Source organism: Otolemur garnettii, unplaced genomic scaffold (assembly GCF_000181295.1).
Source record: "Otolemur garnettii isolate 467f Iridium unplaced genomic scaffold, OtoGar3 scaffold00046, whole genome shotgun sequence".
Taxonomy (NCBI): domain Eukaryota; kingdom Metazoa; phylum Chordata; class Mammalia; order Primates; family Galagidae; genus Otolemur; species Otolemur garnettii.
Genome location: NW_003852441.1, coordinates 4,466,851 through 4,494,063, shown reverse-complemented (window position 1 = coordinate 4,494,063; position 27,213 = coordinate 4,466,851).

The window sequence follows — 27,213 nt, the reverse complement described above, 5'->3', positions numbered from 1 at the left end:
CACAGGCGCCCGCCACAACGCCCAGCTATTTTTTTTTTTTTTTTGGTTGCAGCCATCATTGTTGTTTGGTGGCCCGGGCTGGATTCGAACCCGCCACCTTGGGTGTACGTGGCTGGCGCCTTAGCCACTTGAGCCACAGGTGCTGAGCCTACATGGCTACGTGTTAATGCCAAAGCTGCAGTTTCTGTTTGAGGTGGTAAGACCATAAATGCACTACTACTAGAAGAAGGGAGAAGAAGAAAAGAAAAACAGAGTATGCATGAATCAATGATGAAATTGTGTGACAAAGTAGAGGTTATTATTGATCTGATATTTGGCACCCGCAAAACATAAAATGACAGGGGAATGTTGGATGGTTTTCTTTCTGTGTCTAGCCTTCAAGTCATCAATGGCCTCACTACTCACAGTGTGACCTGTGGACCAGCAGAATCTGTTTTACCTGGGGCTTTGCTGGAACTAGAGAATTTCAGTCCCCCTTAAGACCTGCTGAGTCAGGGTCTAAATTTGCAAGATTCATAGTTCATGTGCACTTAGAGTGAAGGAAGAACTGGTCTATTGTACTCTCCATCTTGAAGTGGTGGTGACCATTGGAATAACTCTCAAACCAGGGAACCTCAACCTTTTTAAACAGGGGGCCAGTTCACTGTCCCTTAGATCATTGGAGGGCCAGACTGCAGGCCCCAGGATGAGTGGGCTGCTAAGCAGGACAGGCAGCTGCGGCAAAAACATCCAGCAGCCTGGATAAATGTCCTAGGCAGGCCGCATGTGGCCTGTGGGCTGTAGTTTGAGGACACCTGCCCCAAACCATTGGTCTTGATCATGTTTGTCTGGATTACTCTGCCAGCCTCTGAACCCTCACACATATACAAGTCAGCCTGACAGTCACTGCCTCTGTGTAGACTGTCCCAGACCCTCAGACCAGCCTGACCACAATGTGCATTAAAGTCTCATTGTAACTTAGTCTTGTCCCACAGTGTTTTGCTCTCAATACTTAACACACATCATTGAACTTGGTTGTAAGTCACACCCTTACTAAATGACACAATCCCATCAGCCAGCCATCATCTTTGAAGTTCAGATGGTTAGCCCTGCTTCAGTTCAGTCTCTTGTCTCACAGTGTTTTGCTCTCAATGCTTAACACACATCATTGAACTTGGTTGTAAGTCACACCCTTACTAAATGACACAATCCCATCAGCCAGCCATCATCTTTGAAGTTCAGATGGTTAGCCCTGCTTCAGTTCAGTCCCCTAACACACAGTGGTTTACTGGATAATAATTTAGCACGTGACAAAATGATTTTTCAAAATTATGGACTTATTCAACAAATTAAAAAATGCTTATCTAGATGCCTATAAAGGTTACAATCAGAACCACAAAATTTTGCTTTAAACTTTCTGAGACATCATGATGTCATTAAAAAATGACATATGAGGTCAAACAATGAAGTTTGCAAACTCATCCTAGAAAAATTGCCACATACCTTGTTGCCGAATATCACTATGGTCACCTTCAAAGTACTCCCCTTGGGAAACCATGCACCAGTGCCCGTGCCAAGTCCACCCTTCAAAGACATTTTAGAATTCTATTTCTGGAATGGCTATCAGGGCTATCGTTGTATGAGGTCTGACAATTACAGTCATGAACTTAAAGGGTGGAATAGGCCCTGGTGACTGAGCACAGCTTCCCAAGGGGAGTGCCTCAAAGGTGACTATAGTGATACCCAGTAATGAAGTACACAGCACTTTTTCTAGGATGAGTTTGCAAACTTAATTTGCCTGAGTAGGTTTCTGAGTCAAGAAGCTCTGTTTTTAAGTTTAATTCATTCATTTAGCAAATATTTATTGAGCACTTTTTATGTTCCAGGCTCAACTACTAACTAGCTGCTTTGGTATCAGCAAACCACCTGGCTTGGTTGAGCTTAGATTTCCTCATTTGTAAATACAGCTTTTAATATTTACCTTATGGAGCTTTGGGGAAAATTAAATAGATAACTTGTGAAAATATCAATGTAAATCCATATTAAAGTAATGTAATTTGTGTATATAGGTAGATTTTATCTCTTTCTACAAACTATAAGCATAAATCTGGGTTTATGCCATTTCACCATTCCACAAAAGTTGAGTACATCACTTATAACTGACCAAGAGGAAATCTGAGGTCATTCAGATCTGGGTGGCTAAGATAGATGTGTGGGAATCATGACAAAATCAACTTGTGCATGTGTGTGATTCTAGACAAGCTGCCTGTAAGGCAGCCTTACAGCACTGGAAAATTAAGGTGGCTAATCCTTTGCCTTGTGACACACAGAAAAGCTTAGGTAGAGAATTAAGGAGTGAGAAGATTGATTAATTTAATTTACCTGTCTTAGTCATTGTAGAGTAGAAATTGATGAACTTTTAATGTAAAATTACATGGTTTTGATTATAAGAATTGAAACCATGTAGCTAACCCTTTCACTGTTTATAGAAAAATGGGTAGAAAAGGAAAGGAAAAGAGAGGAAGAAAAAGAAGAAAGGAAGGGAGGAAGGTGGGGGGGAGGAAATGAGAAGAAAAGAACAAACGAAAAACAGAAACAAACTCATTAAATACTGTTTTGCATCTCGGCATTTCAACAAAACTACATTCTCAAAGCACTCACTTGCTAACTTGTTCTCCTGACGTGGGCCCTGGTTAAACCCTCATTCATTACGGATGACACAGAGTCAGCATATCTGGGTATATTCATGCCTACGGCCATGTCTACTGGTATACATTTAGGAATGATGTGCACGCGCGCACGCACACACACACACACACGCACACACACACCACACTCCATAGAATAGGTCTTGCCTGCAGAAAAAAAAGCAGCCCTCCACAATTGTTCTTCCCTCTTTTACCTTTTTCTTCTTTCCCTCTCTTCTTTTTCTTCCCTCCTCCTCTCATTTTCTGTCTCTAAAGTCTCCACACATCACTCATGCTCTGAAGGTGCCACTGAGAAGAATTCCCTTGGGGAGAAGAAGCAAGGTATTGAATCTTTGTCCTGGTGACAAAATACATGAGGATGTATTTTGTTTGGGCAATTTCTGTTTTACAGCACAGATGTAAATTTCTACATGGAGTTTAATAACCCATCTGAGTATCTTCGGTTGGAGCCAAATTGGAGTTTATTTCCTGATTTCTGAAGGGGTGGTGTCTGGGTTTAAGAATGAGAGAACTTCTCACACATGGCAGCATTTTGATTTAAAAGGTTTTCTGCTGCGAGATCAGTTCCAGACTTGCCCAACTAGTAGAGCTTGGGGGAAGAGAGGAGCGGAAGGTGGTAATTTGCTAAGATAGGAAGGAAAAACAATAATGTTTATTTGATTACATTGTCTCATGTTCTAGTGGGGGGTAAATTATAGGCCTAACGATTCCAGTGTTGAGGGTTTACCCTGAACAAAGCTTCCTAAGATGTTGAGGGCTTTGGCGTTAAAGGGAACTCAGCAGAGAGGAAGTGCGCCCTATCGTCGCCGCTAGGGTTTATAGCAGATAAGCGTTTCCAGTAATGCTGTTTGGCTTCACACACTCTTTCCCTGCTCTCCTTGCACTGCGTACAAGATGAGCAATACAAGAAGAGTGGGAAAAAGTTAGATTATGAACAATAAAGATATAAATATGATGAATTAGAGTTTCACAAGCCTTCCACTCCTGGTAGATTTTAATCCTTGCGACAGAGCTATGCAGTCTTCTTACCCCTATTTTTGTTAATGTTTACCATTATTTCACTATTTTTTTAAGTTCAGTAACAACTATCCATTGTATGCCATTAACAATTAGAGAATTAAAGTTAGCATGACAGCACAAAATATGAAGTGTATAGAAATAATTATTCAGAAATATATAGTATTTCTACATGGAAAACTTCTAGTTATTATTGAAAATATAACTTACTCCTATTTTTTAAGTGAAGAAACTGAGACTTTCTGTTCCTTGTATATGATTAACTAGTTTTTTAGACAAGAACTTTGTGCAAGTGTCTCCTCCTGTTATTGTCCGAAGACTTAATCCCTCCCTCACTTTTTTTTTGGTAATTGAGAGAGCATTGGTTGTGTTGAGCATCAGCACAGACATCTCAATTAATACACAATTCTTAAGATACGTACCCCAAATCTAAAAAGCCATTTACTGCAATTCTTTTTGAAATAGGTATTCCAGTGACTTTCCAGCTTAAACCTTGGAGGCAAATTTTTCTTAAGAGTCTATTAAGTACTAATATCTTCAAATGCTGATAAGCTGTTACATAAGCCCGGCCAATTCACAACATGTACACTACACATTCAAATTTACAATCTTTCACCGTATCCTTGGCCACAGGACTCCTAGGTCCCTACTTAAAAAGGCTTTTCAGGCCCCAGAAAGACAAAGCATGAGGGACTTTGCTGCGCTGAGGTGACCTGCTGGCCAGGGGTTCCAGCTGCTCCAAGTGGTAGATTAGATCCCGCTGGCCTCCACCTGCCCAGCCCGGCAGGATCACTTCCTGTCCCACTTCCTGGGAGTCTGTTCAGGGCAGGAGGAGCAGAGACTTTGAGTACTCCCAGCTGAAATTCGGATCCAGGCTCTGCCAGCTACCAGCTCAGCGATCTTGGAGGGATTAATTACTCTTCAAATTTCACATTCCTCACCCTTAAATTAGGGAAAATACTATCTACTTCCCGCGATTGTTGTGGGGATCAAATACCACCACAAATGAGGGGTTAGTAAGCAAAGCTCCCTGCACAAGGCAAGGGCCTCCCTGACGGGCTTCATTTGTGAAATTGCTCCACTTGGGGTTTCCAATGGGACTCATGGCTGAATCTTAATGAAGGACTGGGTTTCTCACCCCCCTTTTTATTGTTAGGGAATAAAGAGCGAGAGAGTAAACCAAGCACTTCCAGATCCTCTTGATTAGGACAGAACTCTTTGGAATTTCCTTTAAGGCAAGATGGGGGCTTTCTTCTTTCTGCAGAGCGAGTCCTGCCCTCTGTTAATGATTCTGGGGGGTACTTTCAATGGCAGAAAGGGCCCTGGATTAAGAACCCCTGAGACTCGAAACCCCACCCCTGCCACTTAGTGTCTGGGTGACGCTGAGTCACGCACTTGGCTCCTCTAAGCCGCATATAAATAATACTTTTTCTGTCTACTTCCTGGTGTTGAAGGAAATTTAAAAGAAACCAAATATGTAAAAGGATTTTAAATTATAAAGTAACCTCCAACACAAAGCTGTATTTTCTTCACTATTGTAATTATTAATATTATATTCTAAAACATCTATTTCTCTTTAAAATTCCTTAAGGAGCCTAGGATTTAACCTCTTACCAGGTCACGCCTGCAGGGACTTTGAGCCTGGATCTGTGCTGAGGGTCAGCAAAGGCATCTTTTCATTATCACTGGGAGATCTGGGGGAATTTCTACGTAAAGGCTTTCCAAACACAGCCACCACCCTTCAAATAAATCGGTCCCTGTGACCAGGTATTTGTAAAAGGTTAATTGAAGGTATGTTACACATTTTCAGGGACTCTCACTCTGGGACGGATTGCACTTGGGGCAGTTCACCAAGTTCTCATCTCCCCTCGGCTTACTCATTGGATGATAAAATGCCATCTCTCTATTACTGGCATCTGACCTTTAAATGGCAAAGAGCCGCTTTGTCATCAGATAGAGTCATGAAGAGCCATAAAAGCAGAGACAGAGTTGGAATACTAACGCATCTACAGCTGGCGTGTCGGAACAGGGCTGTGGGGCCTGGGCAGTGGCTTTCCCTGGAGAGCGGAAGAAAAGGGGGCTTCCGGACTCCCCCTGCGTCCTTCGCTGCAACACTCCACATTGTTTATTGAGAGCCTGCTGTAGGCCTACCCATTCACACTCTTTCCTCTGTCAAAATTAGACTAAAAACTCCCTTTTCTTTATGATCACGTCCTTTTGGAGCAGAATTTCCACACAATTCTTACAGTCAAGCGTTACAGGATGGTTATTTCCACCTGTTTGCCAGTCGCGTACTAATGCATGGTTCTATCTCCCTGGATTGTTGCAAACGTCCCAGGCATGAACCCTGACAATTCTTTGGCACTTGAACATTCTGGGTAGTATGCCACCAGGAGTGCAGAGAGGAGGCAGGACACTCAGGAGTTAAACTGCATCTCTGCCTTCAAATCTCTGGGCGACTCTGCCAAGCCACTTAACCTTTCTGAACCTCTGCTTCCAGGGCTATAAACTAGAATGAGTTTAATAGCATCAGCGCACCTTCTGATGGGAGTGTTTTCAGGAATAACTAATGCTAGACCTTGTAAAACATATGGACAAATATGAAACATGACATGAAGCCTTGATCTTAACTTGGCTGAACAGACAAATCCTTTCAGATTTTTACACAGAAACCCATATATAACATCTCTGGCATGAAAAGCAACTAGGTAATGAGTAAAAGGAGAAAGAATTGCTCGATCTCGAAATACAAGCCTTCCCAAGTAAAGGTGAGTTCCCTGCCTGATGTCTCAAGATGTGAAGTGACAACTGTCCCCCTTTCCTGACCATCATCACTGCCCTCGGCCACCCTTTCCGCTGGTCTTTACATGAGAGGAAGTTTTCACCAGAGAGGGCATCTCTAGGAGATGTTGACTTCAGAGCTGCCCAGTCTGCCCTTTCAGAACTGATTGAGACTCCAGTATTTAAACTTCAACCACCCTTAAATGAACATACAGAACTACATCTACTAAGTGCAGAAAAATTAGATGTAGAATGATAAGAAATGGTCCCTGCACTCTAGAACCAGAAAGTGTAGGTATGGAAACAAGCCTGCCAGTCACAGAAGAATTCAGACATAAAATAAGACTGTATACAAAAGTTGCAAAAAAAGTATACATACTTTAAGAAAGGAAAATCCTATTATTAAAATTGTAATGATCAAGTCACATTTGCAATTACAAGAGATACAAGATACAAATATATGTTATAGAAGATAAACATTATTGGCATATATTTAATATTATCATTTTTGGTTTCTTAAAATATGTGTTTTTTTTTTTTTTTGTAGAGACAGAGTCTCACTTTATTGCCCTCAGTAGAGTGCTGTGGTGTCACAGCTCACAGCAAGCTCCAACTCCTGGGCTTAGGCAATTCTCTTGCCTCAGCCTCCCAAGTAGCTGGGACTATAGGCGTCAGCTACAACATCCAGCTATCTTTTTCTTGTTGCAGTTTGGCTGGGACAAGTTTGAGCCTGCCACCCTCAATATATGGGACTGGTGCCCTACGCACTGAGCCACAGATGCCACTCCAAATATGTCATTATTTTTAATCTTCTATATAAGTCAAGATTAACATTCGCGGCACAGACTGTCAGGCTGCAAGGTCTGGGAGAAGAAACACCCTACAAGTGGAGGGAGGACTGTCAGAATAACAGATAGTGAGGAATTGAGCGAAATCTTATAGCCAGATAAAATTTGGGATGGGTGGGATAGGGCAAGAGGGGAGAGGATGGAAAGCCTGTTATAGGGTGGGCAGGATGGACACAGGCGCAGAGGACAGGAAGGGCTGACATGAATTACAGGGGGATCCTGGGGAGGATGAAGGCTGGCCGAGCAAAGATGTGTTTGGGGGAATAATGGTGGGGGAACTGGAAAGCAGTGCCAATGATCTCATTTTTTCTTTCTTGTAGAGGTAGAGTCTCACTTTATCGCCCTTGGTAGAGTGCCATGGTGTCACACAGCTTACAGCAACCTCCAACTCCTGGACTTAGGCAATTATCTTGTCTCAGCCTTCTGAGTAGCTGGGACTACAGGCGCTTGCCACAACACCTGGCTATTTTTTTTGTTGCAGTTCGACCAGGGCCAAGTTTGACCCCCTCACCCTCAGTATATGGGGCCAGTGCCCTACTCACTGAGCCACTGGTGCTGCCCCAATGATCTCATTTTTGTAGTAAATGTTTAGTTGAGGAGATTAGAGATGGGCTGTCTCTTTTTCTATGGTCTAGAATGTGCAAGCATTGTAATGGGCACGTGCAACTCAAAGGCTTCCCATCTGGCCTCCCACCCCCAACTTCCTAAAACAGTTAGATGTTTCTGAAAGTCTGTGGTGAAACCAAAGTCAAACTTTTATGTAGGTGGATTTTATACTTATCTCTGTCCAATCTCCTTCATAGCATCATCATTTTGAGCGAACCCATTGGTTGCCATTTGAAAGTATTATTGAAAAGGTATAAAAACACAGAAAGGTGATAGGAGGAAGCCAAATTCTGCGCTTGTAGACTGTCAGCTTAACCTCCAGGCACCACAGGCAATGCCTATTCCTGGTGTGGTTTCATTTGGGAAAGTGCCCGACCTGTCAAAGAAGAAACTTCTCTCCCATCTCTGGCTGACTGAAATTCCACCAACAGCACTTAATCCCTTTAGTTTAAGGAGTTGATCCCTGCTAAAATGTCTAGACCCACAAGAGCGGTAATAATTTAAGCTACTCCCTAAAGCAACTGTCCCATTTTCTGCTTCCTGTCACTGTAAACTTCTTAATTAAGTGGTCTATACCCCGCATTCCCCATTTCCTTACCACCCACTTTCTGCTTAATCTCATATAATCTAGCTTCTGTCCCTATCTCTCAGCAGAAACCATTCTCTACAAGGTCACCAGCGATCTGCTAATCACCAACTTTTCCTATCACTTTTAACCCTTTACTGGGCCCTCCTCCTTGAAACTCGTCCTCTCCAGCCTCTAAGACTTGATGTATTATGCATCTAGTCTAATGGACCTCATCCACATTTCCAGGTAACCGCCCATGGCTCTGCTTTCTTTCTTTCTTTTTTTTTAATTGAATGGTAACTAGGTACATTAATGCACTTCTGGGGTACAGTGTGGGGTTTTCACACACAATCCGCATGGCTCCGCTTTCTTCTCGCAGATGTTCTGTAAGAAGAATGCTTGTAAATTGCATTACAAACCATTAAACATGTTCATGAATGTTATCTCTGATTTTCAAAGTAGGTACATTATGAGGTAGGTATATTAATGCCATATCAAAGATAAGAAAATTAAAATTCAGTGATAGAGTCAAATGTAGAAACCCCGCCCATGAGGAGCAGACCTGCCCAAATGGGTCAACCCCCCCTTCCAACAGATGTCCCATCCTAGAAAGGGCTGACCCTTCCAACCTTTAAACCCTCATCCACCATTACTCACACCCTTTCAACCTTTAAACCCCCATCCACCATTACTCACACCTTGACTTCTTTCTAATTCAGCTCACCCACACTAGCATGGAAATAAAGGCCGCTGTTGCCCACATAGAACCTGAATTCCATTTTCCTTTGTTTTGAATCTTGGGATAATTTTTGTTTTTAGTCTTTGACCTCTCACTCAGGAGCTGAGAATGTAACCCAGAATTCCTGCCTCCAGCCCTGTGCTCTAAATACAGGCACACCCCCATGCCCAGTTTTTAACCCTTTGTCTTTCTTCTGTACTTCCCCTTATGACAAGTCCAGTGGCCACTGTAGTTCAACTTGCTCCTTCATTCATCATGAATCACACTAAGTTCCAGGATGTTAAAACAATGAACATCAAGTGGGAGCAACGTGCCTCCATCTGTGATCCAGCAGTACAGGAAGGCGAAATGAAACTGAGTTGGGGGCCAACTATTGTTGAAAGCTTGTGTTCCAACTAGAAGTTCTGCTCACCATCCCAGACATTTGATTTAGGTCACTTATTCCCCACTGATATGTACTCATCCTTTCTAGGAAATCTTCTGGGATGCCCCTTGTTTGCTCCTGTCTCACTCAACTTGGCCCCAACTCATCCTTCAAATGCTCCTGCCCTGCAGTGGTCCTTGCTCTATCTCAGCCCCTCCAGCCACAGCTGCAGTGACTATTTACTAACCACCTGCTGCCCATGTTAGCCATATCCCATGTCATCAAATACTTCCCCCCACAGGAGCGTTGGTAGTGTGACCCACCACATTTCACAAATGAGGACATAAAAGGCTTAAAAAGTTAAGACTGGGGCCACAAGATGTCTAAGTGGTAGAGGTCCCACCAACAAGGAATATATACTTTGTTCATGACACTCTTGCACCCAGCACTTACTCTCATGTTCAAATTAGCACCTGCTTTATTTTCAATTTTTTTTATGAGAATCAGTTTTCCCTTGAATTAGACTATGAGCTTCTAGTAGCCACCTTCCCATGACATGAAATCATATGCAACCACAGCTCTAGATAACTAATATCTAGAGGTTCTACAGCAATCAAGAGGATCGATGTAACCAATTGTAGGTCTTCAACAAATTTCCAATATCCTGGACATATGAAAGAGATAAGAGGACCTCATATTGGCCTAAAGGAGCATCGCTGTTCATTGGTCTTACTATGAGTGCGTGTTCCTATTAGTATTTAACAACACTCTCTAAGGAGTTGAGCTGGTGGGCAGGGGGCTAACGCCTGTAATCCCAGGCACTCTCGGGGAAGATGCCTTCAAGAGCAGCCTGAGCAAGAGTGAGACATTATCTCCACTAAAAATACAAAAATTAGCCAGCCATTGTGGTGGACACTTGTAGTCTCAGTCACGCAGGAGGCTGAGGCAAAAAGAACGCTTGATCTCATGAGTTCAAGACCTACCTGAGCAAGAACGAGAACCCGTCTCTACTAAAAGTAGAGAAACTAGCTGGGTTTGGTAGCACACACCTGTAATCCCAGCTACTTGGGTGGCTAAGGCAAGAGCATCACTGAAACACAGGAGTTTGAGGTCCCTGTGAACTAGGCAGATACCACAGCACTCTAGCCTAGATGACAGAGTAAGACTTTATCTCGAAAAAAAAAGAGAAAGAAAAAGAAAAAAGAAAAGAAAGAATGAAAGAAAGTGTTGGCTATTAGAACAGCAGGGTTCATCAGAGAGATTTTGGATCAGAGTGCACAGGTTTTCTCAAATCTGAAACGGGTCCATCTACCTCCGTTTGTATTTCTACCTCAAGAATCGGTATTTCTGACCACACGGGTTTCTTTTGGCCACAGTTCATTTTTTCTGTTAGGAGGGTCATTGCTGTTTTCATACTTGGATACCTCATACGTGTTTGTGCATTACAGGTGGCACTAACTCAACTTGTATTCATCACTCAGTCTATAATTATGAGGGAAACAGGGGACCTCAAAAGTAACATTACAGATGGTTCTTCTTCCCCTCTTCTCACTCCTGGACACACCTAAACCCTAGAAATAGCCCACTCGTTTACATTTATTATGGGATAAGTTCTTCAATAGGGAAAGAAAAAGAACATGTTAAAAAGGCTGGTGGTCAAAATGGAAAAGTATTTGCTTGGAAAAGATATATTCTAGACCGATCTTAAAGAAATGGGAGTATACAAGCACGTGAAAGCAACAGCGTCCTTGATCTGTGACTGGCCTACAGTGGTGTCAGGCACTTTCAGGTCTCTTGCTTCTTAGGGTCTCTTGGGGTCCCTTCAGGTCCCTTCAGGAAGAACCATCTGCTGTCATCTCTCTCCTACTCCCTGGAGTTCTTTTCCTCTGTGATTCCTCAGAAGCTTTTATCCCCCGACTCCTTTCAGAGCTCAACTTTTCTCTTTCATGCAACTTGGCAGAAGCCCCAAAAGGCCCAAGATTATGGTCTTTCTCCGTATCTGTCTGTGAATCTTTGTAATTTTATTCCAAATCAGAAAGGAGTTATTTTCTTTACACCTAAGCCCTGAAACTCCCCTTTAAAATTTACAATGTGTTCTGACTCAACCTGCTCTAAGTTACTAACATACTAAATTACAAATCTACAAGAGTATAATCGCTGGTAAGGCTTAGTTACTCAGAATATTCTGATGCTAAATAGGGATGTGTTTGTCCAGTTTTATTCAACCAGCTCAGTTAAAAAAAAGTCAGGGCAAACTTCAGATACTTTTAGTTTCCTTGAATTCAATTCACAAGTTTACAAGAGAAGTGTGATATCTGCATTTAATTTCCTTCAGTAAAAACTGAATTTTGAGTCTAAAAGCAAGCGAATAGCAATGCCCCAGCCCTCACTGAGCATCTCTTCTGTAGGATCCTATCCTGGGCACAAGGGGGAATTAAAAAGTAAGATGCAGCCCTCATTTGCAATAAGTCTGTTCGGGCAGGGAAAGTTTACCTGCAAAGTAGAATATGAAGGGAACCAAAAAGAGAGACTAATTCTGGCTGGGGACTCTGACATGAAGTAGCATTTTTAAGACAGAGATGGTGTCAACAGACATTTTGAATGCCCCAAGAATGTCAACTGAGATGACCTAGCTATGACCCATAGTTAACTTAAATAGTTAAGAAATTTGGCTAAAACAAGATCAGGACACAGGAAAGGAGGGAATGATAAGCCTGAAACTCTGGTTGGGACTCATAGAATAGTGGGGCTGAAACCAGAAGCTCCCAACCTTCCTGGCACAGGGACTGGGTTCATGGGAGATAATTTTTCCACACACAAGGGCAGGAGATGGGTCAGGGGGCTGGGTTTGATAGGAGTCAGCAAGCACCTGACTTATGGTGTCTGTGCAGCAGAACCTCCTGCTAATGACCGTCTGTACTTTTAGCCCTTCCCCAGCACTAGCCTCGCCGCCTCAGCTCCACCACAGATCATCATGCTTTACAGTCCCAGAAGGAGGGTGAGACCTAGACCCCTGACATGTGCAGTTTACTGTGGGGTCGGCACTCTTGTGAAAATCTGATGCCGCCAGTGCTGTGACAGGACGCGGGGCTCAGGCAGTGATGTGAGTGATGGGGAGCAGCGGTAAACACAGACGAAGCTTCACTCGCTCACCTGCTGCTCACCTGCTGTGCTGCTGGTTAGAAGCAGGCCACAGACAGATATGTACCTGTCTGCACCCGGGGATTGGGGACCACAGGCTTATACAATGTAAAGGAGTCTGGACTTTATCCTTTGGCTTTAAGAAGCCATGTAAATTTGAAGATAGGATATGTTAATAGAAAATTAATCCTTACCACTGGCATAGAATCTTGTTAAAATATAAATATTTATCCCTCCCCTTTGGGGTACAGGAGGAGTTTTCTAAGATCATAAACAAAGAAAGAAAGCATAAAGGGAAATAAATTGATACAGTAGTGATGAAGGAGGAGTGCAACCAGGCATCCTTGGTGGGTATTAATGTTCTGTTCCACTGTGCGGATGCCAATTGCCTCTGGCATCGTAATGGTGGATACTCAGAGCCTGATGATGCCTGGGGTGTCAGCAACATACACCAGAGTCTTTCTGTTCCTTAAACAGCTCTGCCTTCCATGGGGGGAGTACATGGCCTCTTTCAAAATCCAAGCATAGTCTTTACAGGCGTTCTGTCGGCATAACAGCAGACTGTTACTGTGCAAACAGTCATTAACCACAGGCTGCAGGCAAAGCTAATCCTGAGTGCGTCGCAACCCATTGGAACCAGGAAATCTGAGCCGCTGCTAATAGGCTTCTGGCCACTGAGCCCTTAGCTGGTTTTGGCCCAGCCTCTCACCCATGATCACAGGGCTCGGCTCTCAGGCTCTGTTGCTTAGTTTCTGTTAGTGGATTTTTTTCACTGGGTAAAAGAGAAACCATAGATGGAGACTTTTTCGCCTTGCAAAAAATGCAAAGTCAGAGCTTGACAAGGATCCCAAAGGTTTACTGTTGGACCAGGATTCATGAGGGATCCTGAGCCCTGGGAGAAGGAGGGTCTTGTACAGAAAGCTGTGCAGTGGTTTCCAGCTATCTCCCCATGTCTTAGCACTGTTTCTCTCAACTTCTCATGTTCAGCAGATTTGAACAGGGCCAGTTCTTCCTCTCTGTTTCTAGTTCATATCCACCTTCTTTCAGCTTCCTTTCTGTACATGTAAGCATAAGCTACAGGTGCTAATCTTTTTCATACTACCTCCCGCACATAGCCCTGCATGGATTGCTTGAGGGGATGGGTATCAAGGGAAAGGAAAGGACTGAGGGCAGAAGGACTGGACATTTGCAAGTCTATGAAGACAAATGTGTAATCTGCATAGTCTGAGGGGCATCAAGGACCAACCACTGGATGTCTTTGTCATTTCAAGGATATAAGGAAAATAACTCTGGATGTCTGATTTCAAAATTTATTCACTCATTGAACAATCAAGATACGAAGCCTCCTACCATGTGTGTGGCATTGAGCTGGCTTCAGAGAGATGTCATCCTTTATTTTGTCTAAGAAGGTCAAATTTCCATGCCACAGAACCTGGGTCACAGCTCCACACCCCAGTTGCAAGCTGTTTCCAACCAAGACTTGTAAGTGGGAGAATATTTTTTTTTTTTTTTTTGAGACAGAGTCTCAGGCTGTCACTCTGGGTAAAGTGCAGTGGCATTGTAGCTCATAGCAACCTCCAACTCTGGCTCAAGCCATCCTCTTGCCTTAGTTTAGTAGAGACAGGGTCTTGCTTTTGCTCAGGCTGATCTTGAACTCATGAGCTCAAGAAATCCACCTACCTTGGCCTCCCAGAGTACTAGGATCACAGGCGTGAGCCACTGCAGTGATTGAGAGAATTTTTTAAATACTTGAATGTATTTTAAAAATATGCTCAGATGTTGAGTGGTGGAAGGGAACAAAAACTCTGCCATAAAGATGAGAAAACATGATATAAAAATGCTAGTTCTTGCATCTGTGTCAACAGTGGCCTAGAGACCCCAGAACTTGGGAGATACACATGAAGATGACAGGCTAAGAAACAGGAACAAGATGAAGCCTTCTGAGGGGCACTCCTGCCTCCAACCACGTTAGCAGAAAAGAGGGGGATCCTGACACATGCAAACCGCACGTTCTGGTCAGTGGAGACGATGGTGACAGGGTTATCCCTCATATATGTTCTTGATGTAGACATAGGCAGATACCATGCCAGCGTGATTCTGAACAGAGAGAGATTTTACACAGAGGAGCTGCAGATATGACATAGCCTCCTCCCTTGTTGTCAGAGGGTTGTGGTCACCCAAAGGGCATTTTTTTGGGGGGTTGGTCTACTTCAGGTGTGGAAACATTGGGGAGTGATGGATGTTTAACTATCAAATCTGTGATTTTTTGTTCTTATGAAAATCTCCCATTTTTTTTAACTAGCTATTTTGAAACTCTCCTTGCCAAACACAAAGCCTAGAAAAGTGATTATAGTAAACCTTTCAAAGGCATAAAGGAAACTGTAAGGCGATAAGGCCTCTGGAAACACACGAGTGCGTAAATGCAGGAAGGAGGGGGCCCTGCAGCCTCCCCACCCTGGGCACCCTGAGCAGCCCTGAGCTCTGGCATTTGTGGCTGCATGTGAATCAAGGACAGGACACAAAGGCTCTCTCTCACCTTGGCAGGGGAAGAAGTCGATCTGAGAGCGTAACATACAGAAGGAGCCCAGATAGTCTGTACCCTTAAGGAAAGACTGAGATGGGAAAACTCGGCAAATATCTGGGGCTTGGCTCCAGATGGAGGGTGACAGGAAGAACTGTTCTTTAAGAATGCCTGGATATGGCTGGCTTCATGTAGGTTTATACACTGAATTCACAGTATCTACATGACCCTACAACTCCGAGTTGAAAATTTTAATTAAAAGTAAATCACATTTGAGACCAGCTCAATGACCCTGGCAGAAATGAATGCTGTTCCTTTACAGCAAATAATCCCAAGCCATGCTTCAAAGAATTTCTACTGTTGCAGCTTAAGCAAACATGTGCTTACAATTGAAAATAACAAAACACAAGAGGGCAAGAAGAATCAGGATGTGAGAGTCAGCAGAACAAACAGGAGTCCTACCTGAAAAATTTGGGGTTGGAATTATGGGAGACGAAGTATAAAATCTATATGTTTAATGTGTTTAAAGGACTACAAGAATGAAAACAAGAAATTCACATTTAGGCATGTCATTAGAAAGTAACAGACTCCTAAGTGTACCAAGGCAGCTCTAAGAGCCAGAGAAAAGCAAACAAATTATAAAGGAAAACAAGAGAACTAATATCTGACTTCTCAACAGCAGCAGAGACATCCAGAAGACAGTAGTCAAATATCCTTAAAGTGATTTAAAAATGTTGTCAGTGTAGAATTGTATTTTCAACTGAGCTACCTTTTAAAACAATAATTAAACAAAGACATTTTGTGATAAGCAAAATATGAGAGAGTTGGTCTGTACAGACTTGAACTACAGGAACTTTAAATGTTTGCACTTCAGAAATAAGGAAGGTTAACAAAACAAGGGATACTCAATAAAGAAAACAATAACCATGGGGGAAATGTAATAAACCTTTATTCTGATGGTATTAACAGCAAACAGCAATAGCAATGGCTAATTTACTGAGTTAAATACTAGATAATACTACTGGATAATAATATCCCTCAAGCCAGCTGGTCATTTGGAGTAGTTTAAACTTCTTTGAGTTCCTCATATTTTTCAGTAGTAAGGTAAAGTTTAACTTAAAACTAAGCTGAACATGCTTGTTAATATAATTACTAGATAATATAAATGTGTATAAATTTCAAAGCAGTAAAGGGGAACAAATATAAAAAGTGGGAAATACCCAAACCATTCAAAAGAATAAGAGAATGGAAGAAAAAAGAAATTCAAAAGATATCCTCATGTGAGTTGTCCCCAAAGCAGAACTTGGGATCAGGGCTCATGTACAGACAGTTCATTTGGGACCTAACTCTGGATCAGCAGTGGGAGGCTGGGACCAGTGCAGCAGGCAGGGACGACGGCAGCCAGTCTAAGCATACACCCCCCACACTCATCATTTCAGTGTTCCCAGGCCCTCTCTGAAGAGTCACAAAGCAGATACGCCCGGACTGTCCACCTGAGGGACGGAAGAGGGAGTGTTTATTGGCTGGTTTCTATTCATCATCCATTTACTGGCCAGAGGGTATTTGCTGCTTCACAATGCCGGGTTTGTGCTTGTGTTAGAATGTCAGGATAGTGAGTGTGTTCTCAGGGGCATCCTGTGTGGTGGCCACAGACACACCCAAAGAAAAAGCACAGCAAGTCACTGGGAACAGCCTAGACAAGCAGCTATTGGGTGACACCTGTGTGGAGCCACTTGCCAACTGCAATAGCAGAAATAAAATAGTGGATTAATATGATGTAAATGTGGCATGTAGAGACATCTGATAGAAATACAGATGGGAAACGAGAATAGGAGGGTAGGAATGAATACATACTTATCAGAATCCACAAAAAAAGTAAATGGGCACAACTCTTCAGGTAAAAGATAGAGATCATCCCTGTAGATTCAAGTACTGTCAAACATCTCTAAGTTCGCCACACAAGGGACTGTAATAAGCTGGGCAACACACACAGGGGGTCACATAAGGAACAAGGCCTACTGTACCAATACGTACATGTGGTGCATGTGTAGTCTGTGAAAACTAGGTCACTTTAACTAAGGTGGGCAATGCCGGGAGGTGGTCATCTGTAGGGGTTCTACCGTATTAGTTCTATGGTGTTTATAAGAGATACTTTGAACATAAGGACACAAATATGTGGCAAGTAAAAGGATGAATAATCATCTCCCCACACCATCCCTGTCTCTCTTGGGTGGTTACTTCTCTCTGCAGACCCTGCCTGGTTGCTGGCAGCCTTAGGCCATTTCTTTCCAGTGAACTTTTGAGTTAAGAGTTATGGGAGAAACCAGAAATCTTCTTTAAAATGAAGAAATTGAGACACAGAGAGAAGAAGGGACCTGTCCAAAGCTCATGGAGGCAGACATAGGACCAGACATGGTATATATTAAATTCAAGTTTATTTTCCATTCCGGGGTCAGGAAACTTTTATATGGAAAAGGCCAGATAATTTCAGTCTTTGCAGGCCATTAGGTCTCACGTCTGCCACTGTAGCACAAAAGTCATCACAGACAATGTGTATGTGAATAGCCACGCTGGATCCAATAACATTACGCTCCCAAATATAGCTGGATTTGACCCATGGGCAGTGGCTTATTGACCTTTGCACTACACCGTGGTTATTTTAAATTGTAACCAAAGCAATGGACGGCAACACCACGTCCTTATCACACACCTCCAGAGACTCTCAGCCTCTCAGTCCCTGTGATGCTCAGATTTCTGCTCAGCTACTGAGTGGTTGCACCACCCCCCACTGAAGAAAAAGAGGAGGAAGGAAAATTGACAAGACTGCTGACCGTCCTGCTTCACGGTGGCCATTTGTGCCCACACCTTTACTTCTACTGTCTCTTAGATTCCCTTGCATGGCACCATCCCACTGGTCTTCTGGTGTGGGGTATCAGACTGAGTAGGGAAAGGGTATCATCACAGCTAACTGTTGTGTTTGGCAATAAAGTTCCCGGTCACCTTCCCCTTATGCCGCCTGCTCAGGCCCTGGATAATATGTTCCTCCTTCCCATTAAGGCCATTTGCTTCCTCATTCTAGGCACACACAAAACAGACCACCCAGACCTGCAACAATAACATTTCCCTCTCTCTCACTTGTCCAGAATTGTCCCTCCTTTTTTCTTATGTACATTTTCTAACATTTCCACCGGGATCGCTGACTTCTTTTTTAAAAGACAAAAGGGGGTGCAGAGGGAGGTGGGCACTGCCACAAGAATTACTTTGTTACTCCCCTCCCCCGAGCTGCTCCGGCTTCACCCACGACAAAGGATGGTTTATGCTTGTTAAAATACAAACATTGGCACCCTCCAAGCTCAGAAAGGACAGAATTTAATTTGTCCTTTGTAGTTCCTCTTTTCTATCCCTTTTGGTAATATTTCATCAACGTTGCGCTTTTCTCAAAAGTCACAGTGTATTATTCTTTGTTTTTGAAAAAACAAAACAAAACAAAGCAACCCCCAAAGCTAACAGCCCTTCTACAAAGAACAATAGGAAATGAATAGCTGTGTCTTCCAGTGATGATTATTATTATGAATCTTTGTGAGAAAATGGCATTGGGATTCAGCCACGGAATTGAATTCCTCTTCCAAATTTTATTGGCACTTATTGGGTCTGACAGTTTGATGAGAGAATTGTGGATTATTTAGAAGCTCTTCCATCACTGATCGGATTCCGTTTGATAAAAAGCATTTATTGAGTGTTAGTTACAACCTCAGGTACTGTGAGTAGGAAAGAGACAAATTAAACCTGCTGCCTCCCCTCCAGGAGGGGCAGGAAGGGAGAAATTCATGAAGGACATTCATCTTTGTGTTCATTTAACCAGGATTTAGTCCTGACTCATTTCCTACATGGCCAAATAGGATAGGTAGACACCTTGGCAATACAGAATAATTTAAACAGAATTTCTCAGGGAAATGTGCCAAAGTTGGGTATAGATAACTGGAAATTCTTTTTTATTTTTGGTAAGGGATTAAATGTCTTGGTGGGTTAAAACAAGGAAAAATGGACCTGAAAGGAGTCACCGCTATGCCGTGACATCAAAACCCAAGGGCAGAAGATGTACATTTATTTCTTCCTCTGAGAGCTCTAGATGTTTTTCAAAAAAAAAAAAAAAAATTGTTTCCCCAATTAAAGATGAGAAAAACAATCAAAGACTACCCCTTCCCCACCCACTGCTGTTGAGTGTGGGCTGGACTTAGTGACTAGACGCACATCTGAAGACTAGTACGTGGGAAGGAGGGAAACCTTTACAGTGGAGAGAGCTGGCCAAGGCGACCTTCACCACGATTAGTGCTGACATTACCGTCAGACAGATACCTTGATGGTAGGGGACATTGACTCCCTGATATGTGGAGGGCATGTCGCTTCTGGGGTGTTCTTTACCCTGTGAGAAAAAATCAGACAGGCTCCAAGTGAAGAACATCCTATAAAATGCCCAACTAGGAGCCCTCAAAATGGTCAAGGTCGCAGAGAACAAAAGACAGAGAGACTGTCACAGACCAGGGGACACAAGGAGATGTGAGAATTAAAAGCAGTGAGGTACCCGGGATGAGATGCTGGGTCAGCAAAGGGCATGAGCAGAAAACAAGTGAAATCTGAACAAAGGGGGTTTAGTTTAGTGACTACATGTACAAACAGGAACGCACCAGAGTGATGTAGCAATTCTCAGTTTTGACAAATACACCAAGGAGGTGTAAGATGTAACAACGGGGCAGCCTGGCTGAGGGGAACACAGCAACCGCAACCTCTGCACCATGTTCTCAACTTCCCTGGGCATCTAAAATTACTCCAAAATAAAAGGTTTAAAGCAGTGTGGTTTCATAACCCTGCATGAAGGCATGAAAATAGGTTTGTTACCCCAAACCTCCCTTCATAAAGGCATTGTTGAGATAAACCAGTACCTGTATTCACTTGGAAACAGAAGCATTATGCAGTGATATCGAAACACAAAGGCAGAAGATGTATTGGTTCAGATCGTGAACCAATGTCAGAGCATCAGTTCACAGTCATGTGAACTCATCTCGAGTGAGATCCAAATGGTTTACCACAGGGTGTCCAGTATAAATATTTTATTTCACAAGAAAAAAGAATGAAATAGGGTGTATTTTAAAAAGATAATCTGGAGCACAGGGCTTCTCACTGAAGTTCACATGAAGATGACACAGGTGAAGACTCCAACAGGGAGCCCTTGGCACTTGGGGACTTTCTGCCCCAGGACTCTGCAAGGCAGTTGCAGCTGAGTTGAGCATGAACCAGAAAGGTTTGCCCCATGGGGTGCTCATGCTTCTTGTTGGAGTGAAAGCCACTGGAGACCTTCATCCTTCCTCACTTCCTGCGTCTGGACTCAGAGATCCAGGGAACACACATTCAGAAAATGGCGAGACTTTGCTTTTACCCTACGATTGTTGCTGGTTTCCTAGTCAACCTCCCCAACTTCTGCTCTTATGCAGACAGTGGGTACCAAAAGGTAAGAGAAAGGGAGGGCAGGAGCAGGGACTGAGAATAAAAGAGATGCTGCTGGCTCTTCCTTCAATGCACATCTAGAATGCCGACCGCTTTCAATGCCACCATTGGTTCTGTGAGCACAGCTAACACCACTGCTCCACAGAATTACCTCATGAGCCTTCTATACATGCCCTCTGCTTTTACCCTAGTGCTTTCTGTAGTCTATCTTCAATCTCAGAAACTAGAGTGATTCTGTTAAAATGAAAGTCAGACCACGTCACTCCTCTGCTCTAAAGCTTGCTGTGGCTCCCATGTCACTGAGACACAGAGCACCCCCCCATACATTGGCCCACAAGCCCTGCATGTCTGACTACCTGCTACCTTTATGATCACATCCTCTCACTCTTGCTCACTCTCCTCTAACTATTTATCTCCCTCCTGTTCCCACTGAGCCCAGGGCCTTTGCATTGGCTGTTTCTTCCCCATGAAACCTTCCTTTCTCAGGTATCTATATGGCTAACTCTGTCTTCTTCAAATCATTTGCTATTAAGATAATCAACCCCATTAATATTTCTGCTCATACCTGCATGCCTACATTCCCTAGATCCCTTCTTAAGAACCACTTTAATTTTTATGAGATTCTATAAAAGTTATCTATTAAGTTTATTATCAATCATAATAAAACCCACCAGGATGTAATCCCATGAGTAGAAGGATGTTTATCTGTTTGGTTTATTAAACAAGGCCCAGGATACAATAGGTACTCAGATATCTTTGGATTAGTAAGCCAATAATGATTCATACAAGAAGAGTTTAGTGGGCCAGGGATGGAAAGAACCTCTCTGGAGGGCATGCTGGGCTATGCAATACTTGTCAGAGATGGGCTCAGATAGTAAAGATCCAGGCAATCTACCATGTCCCTCGGGAGGGAACAGTTGCCCTGGTGAATGGAGCTGCATTGTCAGCGTGGCCTTACCCTGAAGGACCATGAAATGAATTTGGCCACGAAACCAGAATCATGGCCAGTAGAAGCACCATGTTTGTTGGGAGTAACTCAGTCTGGACAGTTCTTATTTTGACCAAGAGTGAAATTTAGAAAAAAGAAATTAAAAAACAATCCACAAACTGCCACAAATATACTTGTGACATTCATGCCAGGCAAAGGATAAATATCCTTAAAATACAGAGTTTTCCCATCTAGGACCAAAAGGCAATACTAACTAACACTGAAAAACAAAATGGGCAAAGATGCATATATAGGCCGATCATATGGAGATAAAAAGTTCAATTTCTCCTGTATCTGAAGAAATACAAGTCAAATTAATGATATTCTGTATTCTATTTTCATATTTAAAAAGATTAAAGAACATGTATTATAAAATTGCCCACCGAGAGGGTGTACCTACATTTAGCACCTTTAGATTTGGTAATCCCTTGTAAATAGAGAGACATTTATTCTAAAGAAACAACCATGGAGGCATTCAATAACTGAGTAGCCAGTGACGTTCACTGAGGCTTTGTTCATAACCTCCAAAAGGTGCAAACAACCTACACACCCATGTTTACTTGGCTAACACAGCAGATGGCCCAGTTGAGAGGTACACACTGTCTAATGTCATTCTTATGTGTGAATCTCAGCTCTGCCCCTTCTTAGCTGTGTGAGTCTGGACAAGCTATTTTATCACTCTAAACATTTTTATATAAAGAAGCCACATAACAGCATGTAACACTTTAGGAGGGACAAGAAGTTCAATGCAACTGGATTGCAGATTTCCTTGGTAGAGATATAGGTAGAAGTGTCTGAAAAAGAGGTGGGGTTTGGGCCTTAAATGGAGCAGGTTGACTGTGGGGGCAGTGGAGACGGGATTCTGGGTGAAAGAATCACTTGATTATATACAATTGTATATCATGATGTAAATATTACATAAGCAGAATTGAGGCAGATCCTGGGGAATGCCTCCCTGGGGAGGGTCTCCCAGAGCCTCAGCCATTGGATATCAGGATAATGGGAAATTCTGGGCTTTCTCCATTGAGCTCCATTCTCACTGCCTTTCCCATCAAAGTCAATAAGCAATGAGAACAAAGGTAAGGGTAGGGGCACATTTAGATCAGCTTACAAAGTGTTCTGATGATACTGGATTTGTTATATAAAAACCTACATCACCCCCTTCTCCGGCAGAGCTCATGGGTGCAGCTGGGGTTCGGGGTCATGTTCAGTTGGATAACAACCTGGATAATTTAGAAACCTGTCCTTGGGCAAACTCTTGAGAGTTGTTTGCATGCTTTTGTTTTCTCTTCTTAAATATTTAGCAGGCAAGCATTCATTTTTAATACTTTCCCATCTCTGTCCAGTGGTCAAGGGGGAGCTGGCTCTAGCCCCAGCAGCCTTCAGGGACAAGTTTTGAATCTTTTATTGCCAAGGGAGTGTCAGGGCATGACTGGCAAGCCAGAACTGGAGCTTCAAGTTTGGGAGAGAACACTTTGGTGGGGTGGGGGATAGGGAGTGGAGAAGGAGGCAGCAATTAAAGAGAGCGAGAGAAAAAAGAGAGAGAGAACCCCAGAAAGAAAACTGTAAGAACAACTTCAGACGCCAACAGCGCCACTTCCTGCAGCCCTAAGTCGCACTGCCACTCTCACACACAGAGAATAATATTTGGTAGTCTTTTTGATCAGTTACTGAGGCTTCAAAATGTGCCTTTGAAACACAGGGCACCATCTGGAGAAAATGACTTCCAGTCTACCCAAAGGCCCCACAGGCTGACAGAGCCGTGCTCTGGAATAGCCAGCTGTCCTAACAGGCCATGTCACTGCATCGCCTGCTGCTCCAGGCTGAGCCCCCACGAAGCAGTTGGCCTGGGCTGCCCCTAGAACATAGAGTCCCTCTTAGCAGACTTTGGTGTACAGAAGGGAATATGTTTTGTATGTTTCTGGATTTAATTAAGGAAATGTGGAGAGACAAGTACAAACTAAATGTCTCCTTAGCACAAATCCACTTTCCTTCTCTCTTCTCTTCTCTTCTTCCCTCTCCTCCCTCCAAACACTCACCTCCTGCATAACGCAAGAGCTGCTTGCGAAGTGTGTAAAGTAGAATTCAGTTAGTTGCAAGGAGCTAAAAATGCTGTGGCTTAAACAATTTAGAGATCTCTTTGGCTCTTACATAAACAAGGTAGGTGACCTCATTCCACCGAGAGAGTTCCAACGCAGTCCATGGAAACCAACATTCTTTTCAACCCACAGGTCCATCATTTTAGGATGAAACCTCATTCATGTGGTCAAAAATAAAGGCCGAACTCCAACCATCATACCTGAGCTCCACGTATCAATGTATCAAGATGGAAGAAGGGACAAGAAAGAAAAGGGGTAAAGGTAACATGTCAGAGGTCTCTTAAAGATGTTACTTAGAAGTAGTCTCACCCACATGTCATTGACCAGAATTGAAACATTATATTCATATTTAAATGTAAGGAAAACAGGGAGATGAAGACTCAGTCAAATATTTGAGGTATTATTACCAGTAAAGTAATAACTTGCCATGGTTCACCATTTTGGCTACCAAAATGTTCCCGGGAGGGCTTGTTATGCAAATAACACATTTATGCCCATCGCAGAAACAGTAACCACAGGTTTCAACTATTTTCTGCTCTAGCTCCAAGTCCAGGACCTACCTATAGTCTTCTACATCCATCTCCATGAGCTGCTGCTTTGTGTCTGGCAACTTGTGGTTTTAAAGGTAAGTTAGCTCTCAACACACCATGATACAGAAGAAGTGGTAATGCCGATGCAATCCCCCACTCTGAAAACAAGAAAATGAAGAATGCAGCACTGTGCAACAAAGATCAAATTCTGCTGGGCTTAAATGGTGTATGCTCCTGATCTGGGGTTGGAGAACATTCCTTGGCTGGAGAATAATCCTGGTGCTGGCATCTGGAGGGAACATCCCTTATTCATTGTTTACTATCAGCCATGTCCCCAGGGTCCTGGTTGGTTCTTATACACAATTTTGATAGATCTCTGTGGCTAGTATAGACTGTTCTTCTTATCCGTGAACATAAATATCTTTCTATTTACTTGTGCCATATTTGATATTTTCTCCCAGTGTTTTATAGTTTTCAGTGTACAAATTTTTCACCTCCTTTGGTAAATTTATTCCTAAGTAATTTAGGATTTTTTGATGATGCTATAAATGGGATTATTTTCTTAACTCCTTAAAGTTTGTTGTGTACAGAAAAACAACTGATTTTTGAATGCTGATTTTGTGTTTTTTAGCTTTACTGAATCCATTTATTAGTTTTAACTGTTTTTATGAAGTCTTCAGTGTTTTCTATGTATAAAATCATATATTTTACTTTTTCTAATTTGGATGTCTTTTCTTTTTATTACCTAATTACTCTAGCTAGGACTTGCGGTGTTATATTAAAACAAAGTGTTATGCAGAAATGTCCTTATCTTATTTCTCATCTTAGAGGAAATTATTTTATTCTTTCACCATTAAATATGGTGTTGGCTGAGGCCTTGTTATATATGGCCTTTATTGTGTTGTGGTAATTTCCTTCTACAGCTAATTTCTTAAAAGTTTTTACTATAAAAAGTTGTTGAATTTTTTGCTAAGTAATTTTTCTTCATCTATTGAGATAATCATGTAATTTTTATTCTTCATTCTATTTATGTGGTGTACCATACTTACTGATCAATGTATTTCGAAACATCCTTGCATCCTTGCATTTACTAAGGATAAATCCCACTTGCTCATGGTGTATGATCCTTTTAATATTCTGTTCAATTTGAGTTGCCAGTGTTTTGTTGAAAATGCATGCATCTATGTTCATCAGAAATATTGACCTATACTTTTCTTGTAGTGTTTTCTTTATCTGGCTTTTCCTTTTCTTTAAATTCTTTTTTTTTAAATTAAGTCAAATACACGTAGATCATGAATCCATTTATGCATATGTGGGGTACAATGTGTTGATTTTTTTTATACAATCTGATGTGGTTACATCAAAACAATCAACATAACTTTCATCTCATTTACTTGATTATTGTGTTAAGACATGTATGTTCTACACTTGACAGATTTGACTTGTACCCTTGTCATATGCTCCATAGGTGTGGTCCCGCATTTTACCCTTCCTCTATTAAACCTCCCCCTTCTCCTTCCTTCCCACTCCATTTCTCTCCTTCATCCTGGGCTATAGTTGTGTTCTATCTTTCATAAGAAAGTGTGAGTAAATATAAGTTGGTTTCATAGAAATACTGAGTACCTTGGATACTTTTTCCTCCATTCTTGAGATACTTTACTCAGGAGAATATGTTCCAGATCCCTCCATGTAAACATAAAAGAGGTAAAGCCGCCATCTTTTTTAAGGCTGCATAGTATTCCATGGTATACATATACCATAATTTATTAATCCATTCATGGGTTGATGAGCACTTGAGCTTCTTCCAGGACTGGCTATTATGAATTGAACTGCAATGAATAATCTGGTGCAAATATGTTTGTTGCAAAGCAATTTTTGTTTTTTTCAATATACACCTAGTAGAGGAATTGCAGGATCCAACAGCAGATCAATTTTTAGATCCCTGAGTGTTCTCCAAACTTCTTTCCAAAAGGAACGTATTAGCTTGCATTCCCACCAGCAGTGCAGAAGTATTCCCTTTTCTCCACATCCATGCCAACATCTGTAGTTTTTGGATGTTGTTATGTGAACTACTCTTACTAGAGTTAGATGGTATCTCAAAGTGGTTTTGATTTGCATTTCTCTAATGAGTAAAGAAGATGAGCATTTTTTCATGTGTCTGTATAACATGCGCCTGTCTTCTTCAGAGAAGCTTCTGCTCAGGTCTCTTGCCCATAGTGAAATAGAATCATTTGTTCTTTTCTTATTAATAAGTTTGAGTTCTCTGTGGACTCTGGTTATCAGACCTTTGTTGCAAACATAACCTGCAAATATCCTCTCCGTTTCTGAGGGTGGTCTATTTGCTTTACTTACTGTGTTCTTGGCAGTGCAGAAGCTTTTTAGTTTGATCAGATCCCAGTAATGTATTTTTGGTATTGCTTCAATTGCCATTTTCTTTAAATTCTATACATGTATTTCGTATGTGTGTGTGTAGTTACCTTGGGGCTTATGTAAACTATCTTATTGTTACAGAAGTCTATTTTAAGCTGATTACAACGTAAATTCAATAGTGTACAGCAAAGTTTTACTTTAATACTTCCTCCACATTTATTATTGTCATCTATTTGTATTGTTTTAATTGAGGTTTTTTTTATAGTTTCAGTTATATTATTTTTAGTTATAGTTTTATGTATAAGTTATAATTATTTTTAATACTTTTGACTTTAACTATTATACTAGAATTATAAGTAACCACAGCAATACAATATTCTCTATATATTTCTGTTTATGAGTACCAACAATATAATATTTTTATGCTATTATTTTGATGTTTATTATCTTTT